The 18,529-nt window shown below is 40.1% G+C and overlaps 1 protein-coding gene and 1 long non-coding RNA gene across 5 annotated transcripts in view; one reads left to right on the plus strand and one right to left on the minus strand.

Annotated features, from left to right (window-relative positions):
- Window positions 1-18,529, plus strand: part of RGS6 (regulator of G protein signaling 6) — a 633,548-nt gene that overhangs the window by 2,011 nt on the left and 613,008 nt on the right. The gene's annotated exons all lie outside the window — the stretch shown is intronic.
- On the minus strand, window positions 12,353-18,502 carry LOC108536209 (uncharacterized). Its single transcript, XR_001887452.1, has 4 exons — window positions 18,367-18,502; window positions 13,815-13,950; window positions 12,973-13,199; window positions 12,353-12,520 (listed from the first exon to the last, which is right to left on the minus strand). It is a non-coding gene; the product is annotated as an uncharacterized LOC108536209 (long non-coding RNA).

Consider the following 18,529-nt stretch of genomic DNA (forward strand, 5'->3'; position numbering starts at 1 on the left):
TGTAAGATGAATATTCTTTATTCTTAGTTTATTACTTTTTCAATGGGTGGGACTACTCTGTGAAGGAAAGTAGAGGGCTGAGGGACATTTGGTGAGACTCTTGAGAGAGAAATCTTTGTAAGCCAAATCTTGCATGCTAAATAGGGAAAGCCAAGATGATAAATTCTGAGTTCTTTGATACTGTACCACTGTTAAGCTAAATTGTCCTGTAAATATGATCTCAGGCACCATAAACTATGTATATGTAGAGAGGGTCTATTCCCAATAACTCAGCCTTTCCTGAAAGAGTCTGTGAGTTCTAGAAAAGTCAGCTGTTGGGAGGTATTGTGATGAAGGAGAGAGGCCACCGGTGTTTCCTTTTATATATTTATTCTGGCGGATCTTTACTTACGATTTCCTTTAAGGAATTTCAGTTAACATTCACTGAATTTATATTGCTGAGAGTTTCAGTAAAACAAGACTAGATTTTCTTTGAAGCAATAAATTCGTCTTATCAAGTGAAGCATTACGACAATGCTTTTGTAGCAGAAATGTTTATTTAAATGAGTCCATTTTAATTATTTATTTAGTTTGGATTTGCAGAATAAGATCTCCAACATAGATGTTTTTTAAGTGAATAGACCTTTCTTGAGAAAGAAAATAAATTTAAGGTTATTGTGGACAATGAAATTTGCCAGTAATTTTGGATGTCTCATTGTCTACAGGGACATAATTTTATGTGAAAGTAGGATCATTCCATTTCTTATGTCTCTCATCTTCTCCCATGAATTTTATCCCCTGAACTCCTAAGACTTTGCCAGGAATTGCTGAACATTCTGTCTTGTGCCAGGGGTTAAATATCAGGGGGATGGGAATAAGGAGCTGTGTGTCACATAAACGTTTTTCAAAAGGATGCTTCCAGAGATCTCAATACTGGGATTAATTTTTCCTTTAGCTTCACAGTTAGCTTAATTCATAGTGTTCTGAACCTAGGAATGCATTTAACCTCTTCATTTTCAGTACCAGCTGGAAGGAATATATTTACCAAATTTCATCTTCATTGTAACATATGGCATGATATAAATAATTACTATACACACACTATCCTGCTGTATGGAAAGAAATAGAATTACAAAATAAACTTTCATGTTGAGTGATATGGATATAATATTTCAAAAAACAATTTTAACTTTTCCCCTGATTCCAAAAGTAATATTTAGCTATTGAAAACAATTCAGGAAAATACAAAGAAAAAAATAAAGGTTATCCATAATCTGCTATGGAGGGGGAGCCACTATTAACATATCTTTAACTGTATATTCTTCCAAATGTTATTCTAGTCATTTATTTCTACCCAGCACCCCTCCCCCACACATTTTTATAAAATGTAACTTGTAAATATAACTTGGAAATGTATTAAAGGCTTGGGACTGCTTGTTTACAGAATGATTTTGATCAGATATTAGTTTTTCCTGGTGGTCCTAATTTTCAAAGAGAGGAGGTTCTTTCTTTTTCTGCTCTTTGAAAACCAGTGTTTGCACTTTGGGCTGGTAATGCTTGGGGCTTCCTATCAGATTTAGGGATTAAAACATCAGAAAAGAAGTAGAAAGGTCATTGGCCATTGTGGACGGGAGACCTGAGTTCTGGTTGCAGTTGCTCCACCAACTTCTCCTGTGACCTCTGGGCCTGTTTCCCTAAAGGGCAAAAGGTACTTTTAGATTTAACTCAATAAGCTAATGATATATTTGTTGCTTTGACATGAGAATGTTACTTGAACAGGGCTTGTTCAAACACAGAAACACCTGAGAGTCATCCCCAGAGTCTCTGATTCTGTCTGGAGTGGGACTCGAGAGTGTGCATATCTGACAAGTCCCTGGATGATGCTGACTCGGTTGGTGACAGTGAAAACTAGAGGGTAAGTGTATTAGGGCTCTCTTAGAGGGACAGAACTAATAGTATATATATATATGTGTGTGTGTACATATGTATGATATATGTACATATATACATATATGCTACATATGAGATATATACATATATATGCTATATATATGTATATATGTCATATATATCTCTAAAGGGGAGTTTATTAAGTATTAACTTACATGGTCACAAGGTCCCACAATAGGCTGTCTGTAAACTGAGGAGCAAGGAGAGCCAGTCCAAGTCCCAAAACTGAAGAAATTGGAGTCGGATGTTTGAGGGCAGGAAGCATTCAGCATGGGAGAAAGATGTAGGCTGGGAGGCTAGGCTCAGCTCTCCTTTTTGTGTTTTTCTGCCTGCTTTATATTCGCCAGAAGCTGATTAGATTGCGCCCACCAGATAAAAGGTGGATTTGCCTTCTGCAGCCCACTGACTCAAATGTTTAATCTCTTTTGGGCAACACCCACACAGACACACCCAGGATCAATACTCTGTATCCCTCAATGCAATCAAGGTAACAGTATTAACCATCAAAAGGCTACCCCTTGTCAACTTGAACCCATATACATCTCCTGAGATCATACATAATCTTCAAATAAAGACAATAATGAGGTCATAATTGTGCATAACAAAATACAACTATCCTTCGTACAACCAGAAATGCACCAATCCCCAACACAAATACTATTACATAAAGTTAACAATACTTAAGGCTGATATGAAGTCAATAAATCTTATGTCACATGATAAAGGAAAAGGAAATAAAAAGATATTTTCTTAGCACAAGTGTATACGTACACAAACATGTCTTTAACAAACGAAGGAGGAAATACTCATGACAATTACAGGCTCTGTTTCTGCAGCTGGTCACATGGTCGTAGCTGTTATTGATGACTACCTTCTACCCATTCAGTATTCCTTTTGCCTACAGCAAGCACCTCAGCAGATCATGATTTTTTTTCCCTAGTAGAGTGACCCAAACCTTCATTCCTGAAGGGTCTGGACCATTTGTTGTCCTGCCTGGATTGGGCTGTTGTAGTTTCCCGTTGACCTTAATCATAGGGCAGGGTAACGCTAAGAGATGCCCTAATGGGTCTCCTGTGTTCCATATGTAGTCTTCCTTGCCTCTGCTGTGGAGTAGTAGACTGATTCCATCTTGATAGTTTGGGTCAATCACCCTAGCTAACACTGTAACTCCCTTCTTAGCCTGTTGACTTAAAGGTAGGAGGATCCCAAACTGTCCAGGTGGCAATCTTAACTTCCAGTTTAATGAAATCATTGTTGTGTTTCCTGGTGACAGCGTTCCTCTCTCTGGAACTAAGACCTCTAGGCCAGCAGAATGTAATGTTGAGGGAACAGGAAGCAAAAATTTTGCTAATTCAGTAGGGGTGATGGTGAGTGGTGCCATTTCCACTTCCGCCCCTTGATTCTTGGACCTGTGAATCCTGGCTATAGAAGAAACAGTACCATATATTGGATGCTGATTCAGAGCATACACGGCCCTCTGGAGAAATTTGCCCCAGTCCTGCAAAGTATTGTCACCTAGTTGGCATTGTAATTGTGACTTCAAAAGGCCATTCCATCTTTCTGTCAATCCAACTGCTTCAGGAGGATGGGGAACATGGTAAGACCAGTAAATTCCATGAGCATGAGCCCACTGCCTCACTTCTTTAGCCATGAAGTGAGTGCCTTGTTCAGAGGCAATGCTGCATGGAATACCATGATAGTGGATAAGGCATTCCGTGAGTCCACAGATGGTAGTCTTGGCAGAAGCATTGCATGCAGGATAGGCAAACCTATATCCAGAGTAAATGTCTGTTCCAGTGAGGACGAACCTCTGCCCTTTCCATGATGGAAGAGGTCCAATATAATCAACCTGCCACCAGGTAGCTGGCTGATCACCCTGAGGAATAGTGCCATATTGGGGGTTCAGTGCTGGTCTCTGCTGCTGGCAATTTGGGCATTCAGCAGTGATAGCCAGGTCAGTCTTGGTGAGTGGAAGTCCATGTTGCTGAACTCATGCATAACCTCCATCCCTGCCACCATGGCCACTTTGTTCATGGGCCCATTGGGTGATGACAGGGGTGGCTGGGGAAAGAGGCTAAGTGAGTCCACAGAACAGGTCATCCTATTCACCTGATTATTAAACTCCTCCTCCGCTGAGGTCACCCGTTGGTGAGCACTTGCATGGGATACAGATACAAATAGCTTCACCGTTTTTGACCACTCAGAAAGGTCCATCCACATACCTCTTTCCCAAATTTGTCACCAATTTTCCAATCATCCTTCTTCCAAGTCCCTGACCATCCAGCCAAGCCATTGACTACAGCCCATGAATTGATATATAATCGCATATTGGGCCATTTCTCCTTCCATGCAAAGTGCACAACCAGGTGCACTGCTCGAAGTTCTGCCCACTGGGAAGATTTCCCTTCACCTCTGTCCTTCAGGGATGTCCTAGAAAGGGGCTGTAGTGCTACAGCTGTCCACTTTCGGGTGGTGCCTGCATACCATGCAGAACCATCTGTGAATAGGCCCTACTCTTCTGTTTCTCTGTCAACTGATCATAGGGAACTCCCCATGAGGCCATGGGTGCAGGCTGGGGGAGAGAAGGCAGGGTGGCAGGAGTGGAGACCATGGGCATTTGAGCTACTTGCTCGTGTAACTTACTTGTGCCTTCAGTACCTGCTTGAGCCAGATCAAGTATATACCACTTCTGTTTGATGATGGAATGCTGCTGTGCACAACCCACCAATGGCTAGATTGGTCAGAGAGCACCCAGTTCATGATAGGAAGTTCAGGTTGCATGGTGACTTGATGACCCACAGTTAAATGTTCAGTTTCCACCAGAGCCCAGTAACAGGCCAAGAGCTGTATCTCAAAAGGAGAGTAGTTATCTGCAGGAGATGGCAGGGTCTTGCTACAAAGTCCTAGAGGGCTCCACTGTGATTCACCTATGGGAGCCTGCCAAAGGCTCCAAACAGCATCCCTATCTGCCACTGACATCTCAAACACCACTGGATCTGCTGGGTCATATAGCCCAAGTGGGAGAGCAGCTTGCACAGCAGCCTGGACCTGTTGCAGAGCCTTCTCCTGTTCTGGATCCCACTCAAAACGGGCAGCTTTTCGGGTCACTCAATGAATGGACCTGAGTAACACACCCAAATAAGGAATGTGGTACCTCCAAAATCCAAATAGGCCAACTAAGCATTGTGCCTCTTTCTTGGTTGTAGGAGGGGCCAAATGCAGCAACTTATCCTTCACTTTAGAAGGAATATCTCAACAGGCCCCACACCACTGGACCCCTAGAAATTTTACTGGGGTGAAAGGTCCCTGAATTTTAGTTGGATTTATTTCTTCTGGCTTGCACATGTCCCACCAATAAGTCTAGTGTGTTTGCTACTTCTTGTTCTCTGAATCCAATCAGCATTACGTCAATGTAATGGACCAGAGTGATATCTTGCAGAAGTGAAAAGCGATCAAGATCTCTCTGAGTAAGATTATGACACAAAGCCAGAGAGCTGATATACCCCTGAGGTAGGACAGTAAAGGTATATTGCTGGCTTTGCCAGCTGAAGGCAAATTGCTTCCAGTGGGCCTTATGGACAGGAATGGAGAAAAAGACATTTGCCAAGTCCATGGCTACATACCAAGTACCAGGAGGTGTGTTAATTTGCTCAAGCAATGAAACCACATCTGGTACAGTAGCTGCAATTGGAGTCACCACTTGGTTAAGCTTATGATAATCCACTGCCATTCTCCAAGACCCATCTGTCTTCTGCACAGGCCAAATGGGAGAGTTAAATGGGAATGTGGTGGGAATCACCATCCCTGCGTCTTTCAAGTCCTTGATGGTGGCACTAATCTCTGCAGTCCCTCTAGGCTTGTGATATTGTTTTTGATTTACTGTTTTTCTAGGCAGAGACATCTCTAATGGCTTCTATTTGGGCTTTTCCCCCATAATAGCCCTCACCCTACTAGTCAGAGAGCCAATGTGGGGGTTCTGCCAGCTGCTAAGTGTGCCTATGCCAATTATGCTTTCTGGCACTGGGTCAGTGACCACAGGTTAAATCCAGAGACCTACTGTAAGTTGGACCTGAGCTAAAACTCCATTAATTATCTGACCTCCATAACCCCCTAGCTTAACTAGAGGACTACAATGATGTTTTGGGTTTCCTGGAATCAGTGTAAGCTCAGAGCCAGTGTCCAGTAGTCCCTGAAATGTCTGATCATTTCCCTTTCCCCAGTGCACAGTTACCCTGGTAAAAGGCCACAGGTCTCCTTGGGGAAGGATGAGACAAAGATCCACTTCATAAATTTTCAGTAATGTAGTGGGGTCCTTCCTCAAGGGGACCCAGCCACCCCTTTATCCAAAGGGTTCTGGGTCTTTAAACTGGCTCAAGTCTGGAAATTGATTGAGGAGCCATGATTCTCTGTTTTTATAATTCAAATTAGTCTTTTGTCCACTCAACCTAGAAGTTTTCTGTTTGTATAATTGAAGTAGGGATGCAGTAGGCTTCCTATCAATTTCACTTCTAGGAACACCACGATTAGCCAATGCCAGAGCTCTACACGAGTCAGACTATTCTGATTGCCACTTTGCCTCTGCTGTCCATTATGGTAGCTATGCTCACCTTGCCTTTGACGGTGGAGTGCTGCCACTTGGCCCCTGCCACCTGGCCCCTGCCACCTCTGGATCCAATTATTCCCATTGTATTTAAATTTTGTAGTTGAGTGACTGTGGTTCCCACCATTAGATCTGACATACAGAGAAGAATAATTACAGGGCTCTTCAAAGATGCAGGTGCTGCCCTCCCAAGTCTATTTTGCAATGCAGTCAAGAGTATGTCTTCTGGACCCTTCCAGCTGGGATGAGTAGGTCTAAAGGGACTAATCCACTCCACCACCCCAATCTCCCTAAGCCTTTGGATTCCTTCATCTACATTAAGCCAAGGGAGATCAGGCATTTCCAGCTCACTCACAGTGGGCTGCCTTTAAGAGCTTGTGTCTGTTTTTCCAAAATTTTGGCTCTTTCTCTACAGGAGATAAGACTCTCACTTAGGGTAATCTTAGCAGATTTGAAGCTCAATCTTAGCAGATTTGAAGCTCAGTATCTGCTTCTGAAGCCAGAAGACAGAAACCATGAGTTAATGATTTTCTTTCATCACTTTGTTCACTGAACTTAGGAGCAACCAACCAGCTTCATTGTGTTCCTTGGTTCTCCACATATGGTCAAATGTACTATGTACAGAGTCACTAAACTCCTTGCCTCTCACGAGCAGTGAATCAGGAGTGTCAAATGCATTTATTTTGCATAACTCTCTAAACAGTTTCTGCCAAGGACTATCAGTGTTTTCTATACCATTAGAAGTAGAGTCCTTAGCATTTTTGGGTCTAATCATATTAAGCAGCCAACTCCAGAAAACCTAAAACCAACGAAAGAACTCCATTCCTAATATTCTGTTCCTCTAGAACCACTCCTGGTACCAAAATCTGTATTAGGGTTCTCTTAGAGGGATATAACTAATAAGACATATATATCTCAGGGAGTTTATTAAGTATTAACTTACACAATCACAAGGTCCCACAATAGGCTGTCTGTAAGCTGAGGAGCAAGGAGAGCCAGTCCAGGTCCCAAAATTGCAGAACTTGGAGTCAGATGTTTGAGGGCAAGAAGGATCCAGCATGCGAGAAAGATGTAGGCTAGGAGGCTTGTGTCCTCTCTCCTTTTCGTGTTTATCTGCCTGCTTTATATTTGCCGGAAGCTGATTAGATTGTGGCCACCAGATTAGGGGTGGATCTGCCTTCCCCAGCCCACTGACTCACATATTTAATCTCTTTTGGGCAACACCCACACAGACACACCCAGGATCAATACTCTGTATCCCTCAATGCAATCAAGTTGACACTCAGTCACACATCACAGTAAGCTCTTTACAGGCCAAAATGCCTGTTTGACTTTTCACAGGCTTTCGCAGTAAGCTCCTTACAGGCCAAAATGCCTGTTTGACTTTTCTTTGCATCCATCCATCCAGTGCCCCAAAATATACCTGCCAATAGGTGTTCAGTAAGCATTGGCTGAATCAATATTACTTTTCTCTTATGGAGGAATATCTTTCTGGAGTAGTCAAGACAAAAGAATAATCATCCAGAATTTGGAAACATTAAGCCTGTAATAAGAGTTATAATCATTCATGGACCACACTACTTCAAATTGCAAAAAATGCAAAAATGCTTATAAGTAGCCAGTTAAAATGAACATTAAACCTAATGAGTTACATTAAATAACAACTGGAAATACCTGCTTGAGATGTTCCAAACCACAAAGCCTACCAAATACTTCACCGTTGCCTCTCTGAGGCCTGGAAGAGGCCATTTATTTTCTACCACATACACATATTTCGAAAAATGGGAGGTTCACTGTTAATTACCCCAATTACCAAGGCAGCAGATAAAGCAAGCAATCTCCCCACTCCTCTCCTCATCCCCCATCCCTCCCACTAAGAAAAAAGGCAGAGCAATGCCCATTAGAACCCTACTACCACTCTGTAAGATAGGTCTCAATTTCATGAATGAAGAAATTTAAAACTTTAGAGAAATAAATTAACCTGCATAAATCCACGAAGTGAAGTAGCATCAGAAGTAAGATGCAGGCCTCCTGATACCAAAGGGCGGTGTTCTTCACCACTTCCCTCTGGGGACATTGAATGTGTATATTTGATAGCTAGGAGATTCTAGCTGGCTGAAATACCCCAGTTAGAACTTTTGATTATCCTTATGTGGTTACCTTTTTTTATAGAAAATTTATCTTTTCCTTCTACTTAGGTGTTAGTAACATAAGGTGGTACAAAGAACCACCATTTTTATGTGTGGTAACTTCAAAAAAAGTGTGAATATTTGGATACGAACAAAATAGATCCTTGTTCATTAATAGCTCAGGCCATGCAAATGAATTGTCTTAAAGGCTAGCTGTCTTGGCATTTCACAGTGATTTGATTAGATTATCAAAGAGAAAGCCACCTTTAGATCTGTCCATGGTAGAGTTCACTCATTCACTAGTATCTGCTTGACCCAAGAGCCTATTTGCTTGCACACATGGAAGCATGCATTCTACAAAGCCAGCTGAGGTGAGGTCTCCTGCATGGATGAGAACTGGTGGTGGCACTCTCTTGGAAATACCCCAGGCACCTGTGTTGCTCTTATGAAGACCTGGCTAGCCTGGAGCCCGGACAGAGAACTGCTATTATTTGCTCTGAAAGGAGCACAGCAGGCATTTAAAAATCCTATTAATTGTGTTTCTGAACGTTAGTTTTCTCATCTGTGAAAGAATAATTTAAAAAATACCCTTTGAGTATGTGTGACCATGAGGAGAATGCAGGACCCTGTATGAAGTATGGGGCATAGAAAGCACAGACACTTAAGAAGATGGGACTGTCACAGCACAGTTCCTGTTTTCTAATAATTTTTAGAGTGAGTCTGTTGAGAAATAAGTATTTCAGGATAATGGTTCCTTTTTATTTTCTGTTCCTGAGGACTTGCTGTGTTAGTCCAGCATTTGAGGGGCTCCCAAGTCTCTGAGAATTCTGCTCCATAATTCTCACATTGAGATTTGAGGAGGCTTGTAGAAAGCAAGTGGCCCAGACATCTGAGTGGGAGAAGGCAGCGTGGGCAAGATATTTGTGGTAGCCAAAGATGCCTCTGTTTCCTGGAGGTGAAAGGCCGTTAATCACCAGCAGGAAGAGAAGTGAAAAAGGAGACTGCTGCTGCATTGATAGGCCTTATGCCAGATACATAGAGTAAGCCCATGCTTTATTTTTTTCTCTGCATCCTTGGGGTTTCTCACAGTGCTTGGCACATAGTAGGAGTCTGGTAAATGTTTGCTGAGTTATTGAGTTGCAGAGTGGCAGCTGTGGGTGGGGGAGGAAGGATGGGCTAGTGTTGGTAGGAATTCATGGACTAATGTGGGTACATGGATTGGTATGAGTGTAGATGCAAGGTGCACATGGTTATAGCCCTCGTTCTTACTGCTTGCTTGATTTTACCTGGCAAGATCTACTTCAGATTCCTAATATAGTGAGACTGTCATCCTAGTTTCTAGTTTTACATTAATGTTTGTCCATTCCACTGGGCTTTGGTCTGTTTGGGGTTTTTTTTGGTTTTATAATTTATGTTTATAATTTTATCTCCACCTCCAGCACAAGACCAATACACAAGTAAATGCTTGATAAAAAATGGTTGCCTAAACGAAAACTTGCTCAGCCTACAAAATTATGGGTCTGTCATATGGTTGTGGGCTGATCTTACAAAATAACAATCAGCATTGTTAAGCTTTTTGCAAGTCAAAGTCCTTTAAGAGGGGTTAGGTGGTATTACGCTTGTTTTATAGATGAGGAACCGAGTGGAAACGAGGTTCAGTTACTTGCCCTAAGTCATTGAGGAACCAAGATTTAAACTCAGATCTTTTCTGACCCCATAGTCCTTGTGCTCTTTTATATAGCACAAGGTGGGGAATAAACAGAGACCCTACCCTTGAGATCATTTCACTTGTATTGGGGAGATGATAGGAATAAATAGAAAATTGGCAATAAAAGATGTTAAAAGATAGTTTAGGAAAAAATGCAGGGGATTTTGTAAGTCAGATTTGGTAGCAAATAGATGATGAAGACAGTAAGTACATTATAGTTTAGTTCAGAGACAGCATTTTATCAGATCTGGAAGAGACAGGCTTTGGGAAACAGAAATAAATTTTATAGGTGCAAAAAGGGATAATGGCAAAGTTTTCAGATGAAAGGTGCTGATAATAGTCATGTGTCACTTAATGACCAGGATACATTCGGAGAGATGTATCATTAGGTGATTTTTGTTGTTGTGTGAACACCCTAGAATGTACTTACACAACCTGGATGGTATAGCCTACTATACACCTAGGCCGTATGGTGTAGTGCTCCTAGGCTAAAAACTGTGCAGCATGTTACTGTACTGAATACTGTAGACAATTGTAGCACAGTGGTATTTTGTACTTAAATATATCTAAACATGGGAAAGATACAGTAACAATATGGTGTTATAATCTCATGGGACCCCCTTCATATATGTGGTCCATCACTGACTCGTGGTGCATGACTGTAATTGGCTATTAAAACAATGGTTTGATTTCAGAGTAAGGGCTAATATAAACTCTTCATAGTTAAAGCCATCTCAGACCACCCTAGCTAAAATAATAATCCCTGTCCCTTCTCGTTGCTCTTCATTGTCTTAGTTGCCCTATTTTTGATCACAGCTTTATCACCATGACATTGCATTATATGTATTTATATATTGTCTGTCTCCCTCTGCTAGAATATACATTCCATACAAGCAGGGACTCTTTTATTTCCTGTTGTAGATTCAGCATCAATCACAGATTCTGATTCATACTAATTGTTTAAGAACTATTTGTGAAATGAAGGAAGGAAGAAAATGCATTTTGAAAATGAGTTGCAAACTCAAACACTCAAAAGACCAGTTAGGTAAAGGAAATGAGGGAAACAAGTGAGGTTTCTTCCACAATAGTAACAAGTTGTAATCTTTGCAAATCAAAAGCATGTTTTGTTTGTACATTACACAGAGAAAGTTTTTACTCCCAGAAAGAAATACATTTATATCTATTTCTCTTGAAATATGGGGTCCTCTGACTTGTTGTCAAGAGAGACCCGGATGCCAAATAACATTTCCTTTTCTCTGAAAGCAAAACAGCCATCCATGTGTGATGATAAGTGGCACCTGACCCTGGGGGCCTCGTGGTTGGGGTTGCACTAGGGACAGTGGAGACTGTGTTTGAGCGAGAAGTATGTGCTGCTCAGAAAGCCCTGTTGTCGCCAAGTTTTAATTCATTTAAAAATTATTAACTAATTTCAGTTAGAAAAATATTATGTATATCTACACTGCCCAATCCAAGAGAAACAGCTTTTGAGTTGGCTGCATTTTGTGGTGTGACCTCTCTAGAAAAAAAGATAACTCTAAATAACATGTCCCATATATTTTCTCCTTAAACTTCTGTGGAAGTGCTACAGTGTTTAGATTCCAAACCAAGCAGGAAGATGCCATTATATTATTTTGCTGACCATACATCTTAATACAAAGACTGATTCAGCAGCTGGTCAAAATAGAAAGAACACATTCACGAAGAATAAATTTATTGATTACATTTTAGACTTTTTTTTTTTTTTTTTTTAAAGGGAAGGCACTTTCATTTTCAGGACAGCAGGTGGTTTAGGGCTTGGCTGTTGGTTTCTGCCGATAGCCAGGGGTATGTGACAGGAGACAAAGTAGTGGAACTCTCCTGATCTGCATTCTTCCCATTTGCAGAATAGGGCTGAGAAATTGTGATTGCTTTGAGGTGGTTACTGAAAGAGAGTGTGTACCTGGAAACAATCTCTGGTTTAGTCAACTATTAATGGGGTCGCGGGGGCAGGATGTTCCATACCTCAGGTCACAGCTGGTGTGGGGTCTCTGCTGCTCCTCCCCACTCCTTGTCCTGCTGGTCCGTGTTAGACAGTGCATCTGTCTTCCTACCAAGGACCCGTTTCCAGATAATGATTAATCGGATATGGCTCCTGTGTTCAAGAAACTTAAAATTCTGAAGAAGGAAAACAAATGGAGAGATGGAATGTGGTAAGCAAGGCCTATATATGGAAAGTTAGGGAGAAATGACTTCCCACTGAGAGATTTCACTGAAGATGCTAAGTAGATGAATTGATCCTTGGGGGAATGAGGGGTCTGGGGCCTGCAGAAATGGGGCCAGAGGACAGAGATGGCAAGAATGTGCTCGGGCATTTCAATGTAAACAAAAGTATTCAGGTGATCAAATGCAAAGAATGTGCAAAGAATACTTAATACTCCCCATACAGAGAGTGAGGTCCTTAAAAACCTCTCTGTCAGGAGGAGTCCGTGTTGATGAACTTAAAACTCTAATGAAAACAAGGATAGGGGAAATCTAGGTTTAAGCAAAACTGTTCAATAAGTATTTGTCATGTTTACTGAAAGTAAAATGAGAAAACAAAAGTAGATTATGAGTGACATTTTACTCACCTTATGTTGGTAAGAGCAGTGTGTCACAGTGAATTTCCAGTGACTTCTTGCTGTTTTGCCAGCTGTCACCCCCGCTTACAGTGAAATTGCTTACAGGTGGTTTTGCTTTATTACAGTCAGTGCACAATTCTCATGCACAAGGGCACTCTTCCATTCCAGGCTCTGTATACAAACGTTTAGTGCCCTTCAGCCAGAGAGGCTGACTGCTCTCCTGGATCTCCCTGTGGCTAAAGGGTAAAGTAGATAGATACATCTTGGGATAAACTTTATTTAACTTAGTTGGCATGACTGATTAGGAAGTCCTCAGATACCTCACCCCCGTGCACAGGGTATTTAGTGTCATGCCAAAGCATATGCTACCAATTCCAGGTTTTCATTTTTTGGCTTCCTTTAGCTTTCAAAACTTCTCTGCAAAAACCACTTCCCCTGCCTGCCATCTGCCTTAAAACCCCCTCCCCCACTTAAAAAATATCTGTTTCTAATCCCAGGAGTCTTTTTTTGTTGTTTTCAAGACAGGGTCTCACTCTGTTGCCCAGGCTGGGTTGCAGTGTGCAGTCTTGGCTCGCTGCAGCCTTGACCTCCCAGGCTCAAGTGATCCTCCCACCTCAGCCTCCCGAGTAGCTGGGACTACAGGCATGTGCCACCACTCTGAGCTAATTTTGTATTTATTGTAGAGGCAGGGTTTCATCATGTTACCTAGACTGGCGCGAGATTCTTATATTTTCTAATTATTCTTAACAAGATGACCAATTGATTATCAAATATGTATTTGGAAATAGGTATAAGTTGAATTTGCTTATTAGAAATTCTTGGTTGGAGGAGTTTTCTATAGTTAAGATTACCATGTTGTTGGGTATATGAAGATGAACAGCGACGGATAAAACTAGAAGTGCAAGTTGGAGCCAGTGTGAGAAGGAACTTGAATGCCATATAATAGTGATGATAGTGATGGAGAGTCAGTCTTCACTCTGATGCAGACTAAACAAAAAAACACAAATACGCCAACTGAACTGAAGCAAAATCCAAGTATCTCAAGCAAAAATTTATCTGGCTGCATAATCAGAGAATTCAGGCCTAGCTGGATCCAGGGACTTAAATGACATTGTCAGCACTCTTACGTGACACCTTGTCTTCTTGACTTCCTCCTTCTATGACATGAGATAAAAAGAAGATGGTCACTAATATTTCTATCCTCACATCTTTTCAACAGTCACCTCACAGGGGAGGAATCTTCCTTCTTCCAGCGTCCTTATCTCAGTCTCAGGGAGGGACTTCGGTCCTAATTAGTCACATGTCTACGTTGGTTGGATCTGTGTGTCCGATAATGAGCATATTCTGGCCAGGACAGTCCACAGTGGTAACAGACACAACCTCTGGCTCTTTCATCATCCCTGCACTTATAACCCTGCCATGATGTCACTTTTTGCATCACTGTACGTGAGAGGGCTGCAATGCCACCTTGAGAACCCAATATGCTGCATCCTTCCTCCAGATCTGCATTTATTTGCACTATTCTTTTTCAAACATACAATTCTACTGAAGTAAAACATATTTATGTTATATGAAAAGTATTTATGTTATATGTAAAGTATTCAAATCATTGTTCAATAAATTTTCAAACAGTAAACACATTCATGTTATCTCTCTGAGATCGAGAAGGAGAATATTACCATTTTTCCAGAAACTACCTCATGGGCCCTCCCAGTAAGTACATATTTCTTTTTTCCCATTGGTAACCAGCTGATTTCCTTTCTCTCTCTCTCCCTCTCTCTTTTTTAAAGAGATGAGGTCTCGCTATGTTGCCCAGGATGGCCACGAACTCCTAGGCTCAAGCAATCCTCCCACTTCAGCCTCCCAAGTAGCTACCACTAACCTGATTTCTAACACTGTAGCTTTCTCTTTTTTGAAACAAATGAAATAAATATGAAATCATACATATATACCCGTACTCTTTCTTTCTAGATCCTTATGCACAACATTGTTTGTGAAATTCATCTATGTTGCAGTGTGTAGCAGTAAACTATTTTTATTGCTGTGTAGTATTCTACTTTGTGATATTCCACAAACTATTCATCTACTGTTGAGGGACATTTGGGATATTTCTAGGTTAGACATATTATGAATAGCGCTGCTATGAATATTTTTGTATGTGCTTTGTGGCACACATATGAATGTGTTTCTGTTTGGTATACACACCTGAGCCTGGATTGCTGGGTAATGGGGTGTGCATATGTTCAGCTTTATTCTATCCCTACAAAGGGTTTTCTTAAGTGGCTTTACCAATTTATATTCCTATCATCAGTTCATGAGTGTTTCAGTTTCTTTATATCATTGGCAAGACTTGAGATTGTTAAATGTTTGAATTTTAGCCATTCTGGTGGGTGCGTAGTGGTGTCTTATGACTTCAATTTGCATTTTTGTGGTGACTGATGATGTGCCTTTTTAATTTTTTTGCCACTTTTATTTGTCTTTTGCAGTGCCTATTCAAGCTTATTGCCTATTTTAAACTAGATTTTAATCTTTTCTTATTGAGTTATAGAAGTCTTCTTTTAAAACAAATTTTAATAAAATACTTTTACCTGTCATATGTATTTAAACTATCTTTTCCCAGCTCTAGTGGTTTGCCTTTTACTCTCTTTTGATGAATTGGAGATCTCACTTTGAATATAATCCAATTTATCAGTCTCTTCCTTTATGGTTATTGTTTCCTGTGCCTACTTAATAAATTGTTGCTTACCCTAAGGTTATGAAGCTACTCTATTTAATTTATAGAGGCTCTATTTTTTTTTTTTTTCATTTTAGCCTTTATCTTTAGGTTGTAAAAGTCTACCTGTGGCTGATTGTTGTTTATGGTGTGAGAAAGGCATCCATATTTATTTTGTTTTTCTTATGGACATCCAATAAACCCAGCACCACTTATTGAAAAATCTCTTCATTTCTACTGCTCTGAAATGTCACCTTTGTTGTCAGTCACATTTGTGGTCTGTCTCTGTGTTTTCTAGTCCATTCCGTTTTTCTATTTCTCTAATATAATATTTGATAACACACTGTCTTAATTACATGAGCTTTATAAGAGGTCTTGATATTCAGTAGTGTGCACCCTCTAGTTTGTTCTTATTTAAGAATGACTTCTAAACAACAAAGCTAGAGGCATCACACTACCCAACTTCAAACTATACTACAAAGCGAGCATCACCAAAACAGTATGGTATTGGTACAAAAACAGACACATAGACCAATGGAACAGAATAGAGATCTCAGAAATAAGACTGCACATCTACAACCATCTGATCTTCCACAAACATGACAGAAATAAGCAATGGGGAAAGGATTCCAGTTTTAATAAATAGTGCTGGGAGAAATGGCTAACTATATGCAGCAAACTGAAACTGGACCTCTTCCTTACACCTTATCCAAAGATTAACTCAAGATGGATTAAAGACGTAAAGTGAAACCAAAAACTATAAAAATCGTAGAAGAAAATCTATGCAATACCATTCAGGACATAGGCATAGGCAAAGATTTCATGATGAAAACATCAAAAGCAATTGCAACAAAAGCAAAAATTTACAGATGGGATCTAATTAGAATAAAGAGCTTCTGCACAGCAAAACAAACTATCATCAGAGCGAACAGGCAGCCTACAGAATGGGAGATAATTTTTGCAACCTATCCATCTGACAAAGGTCTAATATCCAGAGTCTACAAGGAACTTAAACAAATTTACGAGCAAAAAACAACCCAATTATAAAGAGCGGGCAAAGGACAAGAACAGACACTTCTCAAAAGAAGACATTTATGTGGCCAAAAAACATGAAAAAAAGCTTAACATCACTGATCATTAGAGAAATGCAAATCAAAACCACAGTTAGATACCATCTCACACCAGTCAGAACGGTGATTATTAAAAATTCAAGAAACAACATGCTGGCGAGGCTGCGGAGAGATAGAAATGCTTTTACATTGTTGGTGGGAGTGTAAATTGAGTCAACCATTGTGGAAGACAGTGTGGTGATTTCTTAAAGACCTAGAGGCAGAAATACCGTTCGATCCAGCAATCCTATTTCAGGGTATCAACCTAAAGGAATATAAATCATTCTGTGATAAAGATACATGCATGTATATGTTCACTGCAGCACTTTTCATGATAGCAAATACATGGAATCAACCCAAATACCCATCAATAATAGACTGGATAGAGAAAATGTGGTAATATACACTATAGAATACTATGCAGCCATAAAAAGGAATGAGATCATGTCCTTTGCAGGGACATGAATAGAACTGAAATCCATTATCCCTAGCAAACTAATCTAGGAGCAGAAAACCAAACACTGCATGTTCTCACTCATAAGTGGGAACTGAACAATGAGAACCTGTGGACACAGGGAGGGGAATGACACCTGAGGACTGTTGGGGATGGGGGCGATGGGGAGAGGGAGAGCATCAGGAAAAGTAGCTAATGCATGCTGGGCTTAATACTTAGGCAATGGGTTGGTAGGTGCAGCAAACCATCATGGCATACGTTTACCTGTTTAACAAACCTGCACATCCTGCACATGTACCCCAGAACTTAACATAAAATATAATTAAAAAGAATAGCTTCATTATTTCTAACCATTTGCATTACTGTATAAATTTTAAAATCATCTTTTGATGGAATTTTGATTGGGATTGCATTAAATCTCTAGCGTAAATTGGGAATAAATTAATGTTTTTACAGTGTTGACTATTTTAATCCATTAATGTGGAATATCCCTCCATTTATTTAGATCTGTCTCTCACTTCTGTCAGCAATTTTGTATCCCTCTATATTGTAAAATTATTGCACATCTTTTAAATATATATTCCTAGTATTTGAAATTATTTGATGCTATTATAAATGATATCTTTAAAAATATATCATTTCCTGATTGTTGCTGACATACAAAAAATACAATTGAGTTTTATATATTGACCTGTATTCACTGACTTTGCTAAAGTCACTGATTAATCCTAATAGTTCTGTGTATTAGGTTGGTACAAAAGTAATTGCATTCATAAATTATTATGAATTTCCATGTACACAGTTAAATTACCTGTAAAAGAGTTTTTACTTTTTCCTTTCTAATTATTGCGACTTGTATTTGTTTTTCTTGCCGGTTGTATTTGCTAAGACCTCAAATATAATGGTGAATAGAAGTGATAGTGAGCATTCTTGTCTAATTTCCAATCTCAATGGGAAAGTTTCACTATTAAATATTATTAAATATTTCTGTAAGTGTTTTACAAATACCATTTATCAGATCAAGCAAGTCCCCTTGCATTTAAAATTGGCTAAGAGTATTTTCGTGAAGAGGTGTTGAATCTGATTAAATGCCTTAAAGCCATAATTACACGGAATAGCGGGCTCACCTCTATACTTCCTTTTTCTCTTGGATCATGATCCCATGTATCCTCATTGCCTTGGGAGTTCTTCTCTTTATACCTTATCTGCCTTTCTCGTTGTTCTTGACGGTTGGACTGTTACAAGTTAGATCATCATTGTAGGAATTGGTACTGCAAATTCAAATTGTAC

Source organism: Rhinopithecus bieti, unplaced genomic scaffold (genome assembly GCF_001698545.2).
Source record: "Rhinopithecus bieti isolate Rb0 unplaced genomic scaffold, ASM169854v2 scaffold_13259, whole genome shotgun sequence".
NCBI classification, from domain to species: domain Eukaryota; kingdom Metazoa; phylum Chordata; class Mammalia; order Primates; family Cercopithecidae; genus Rhinopithecus; species Rhinopithecus bieti.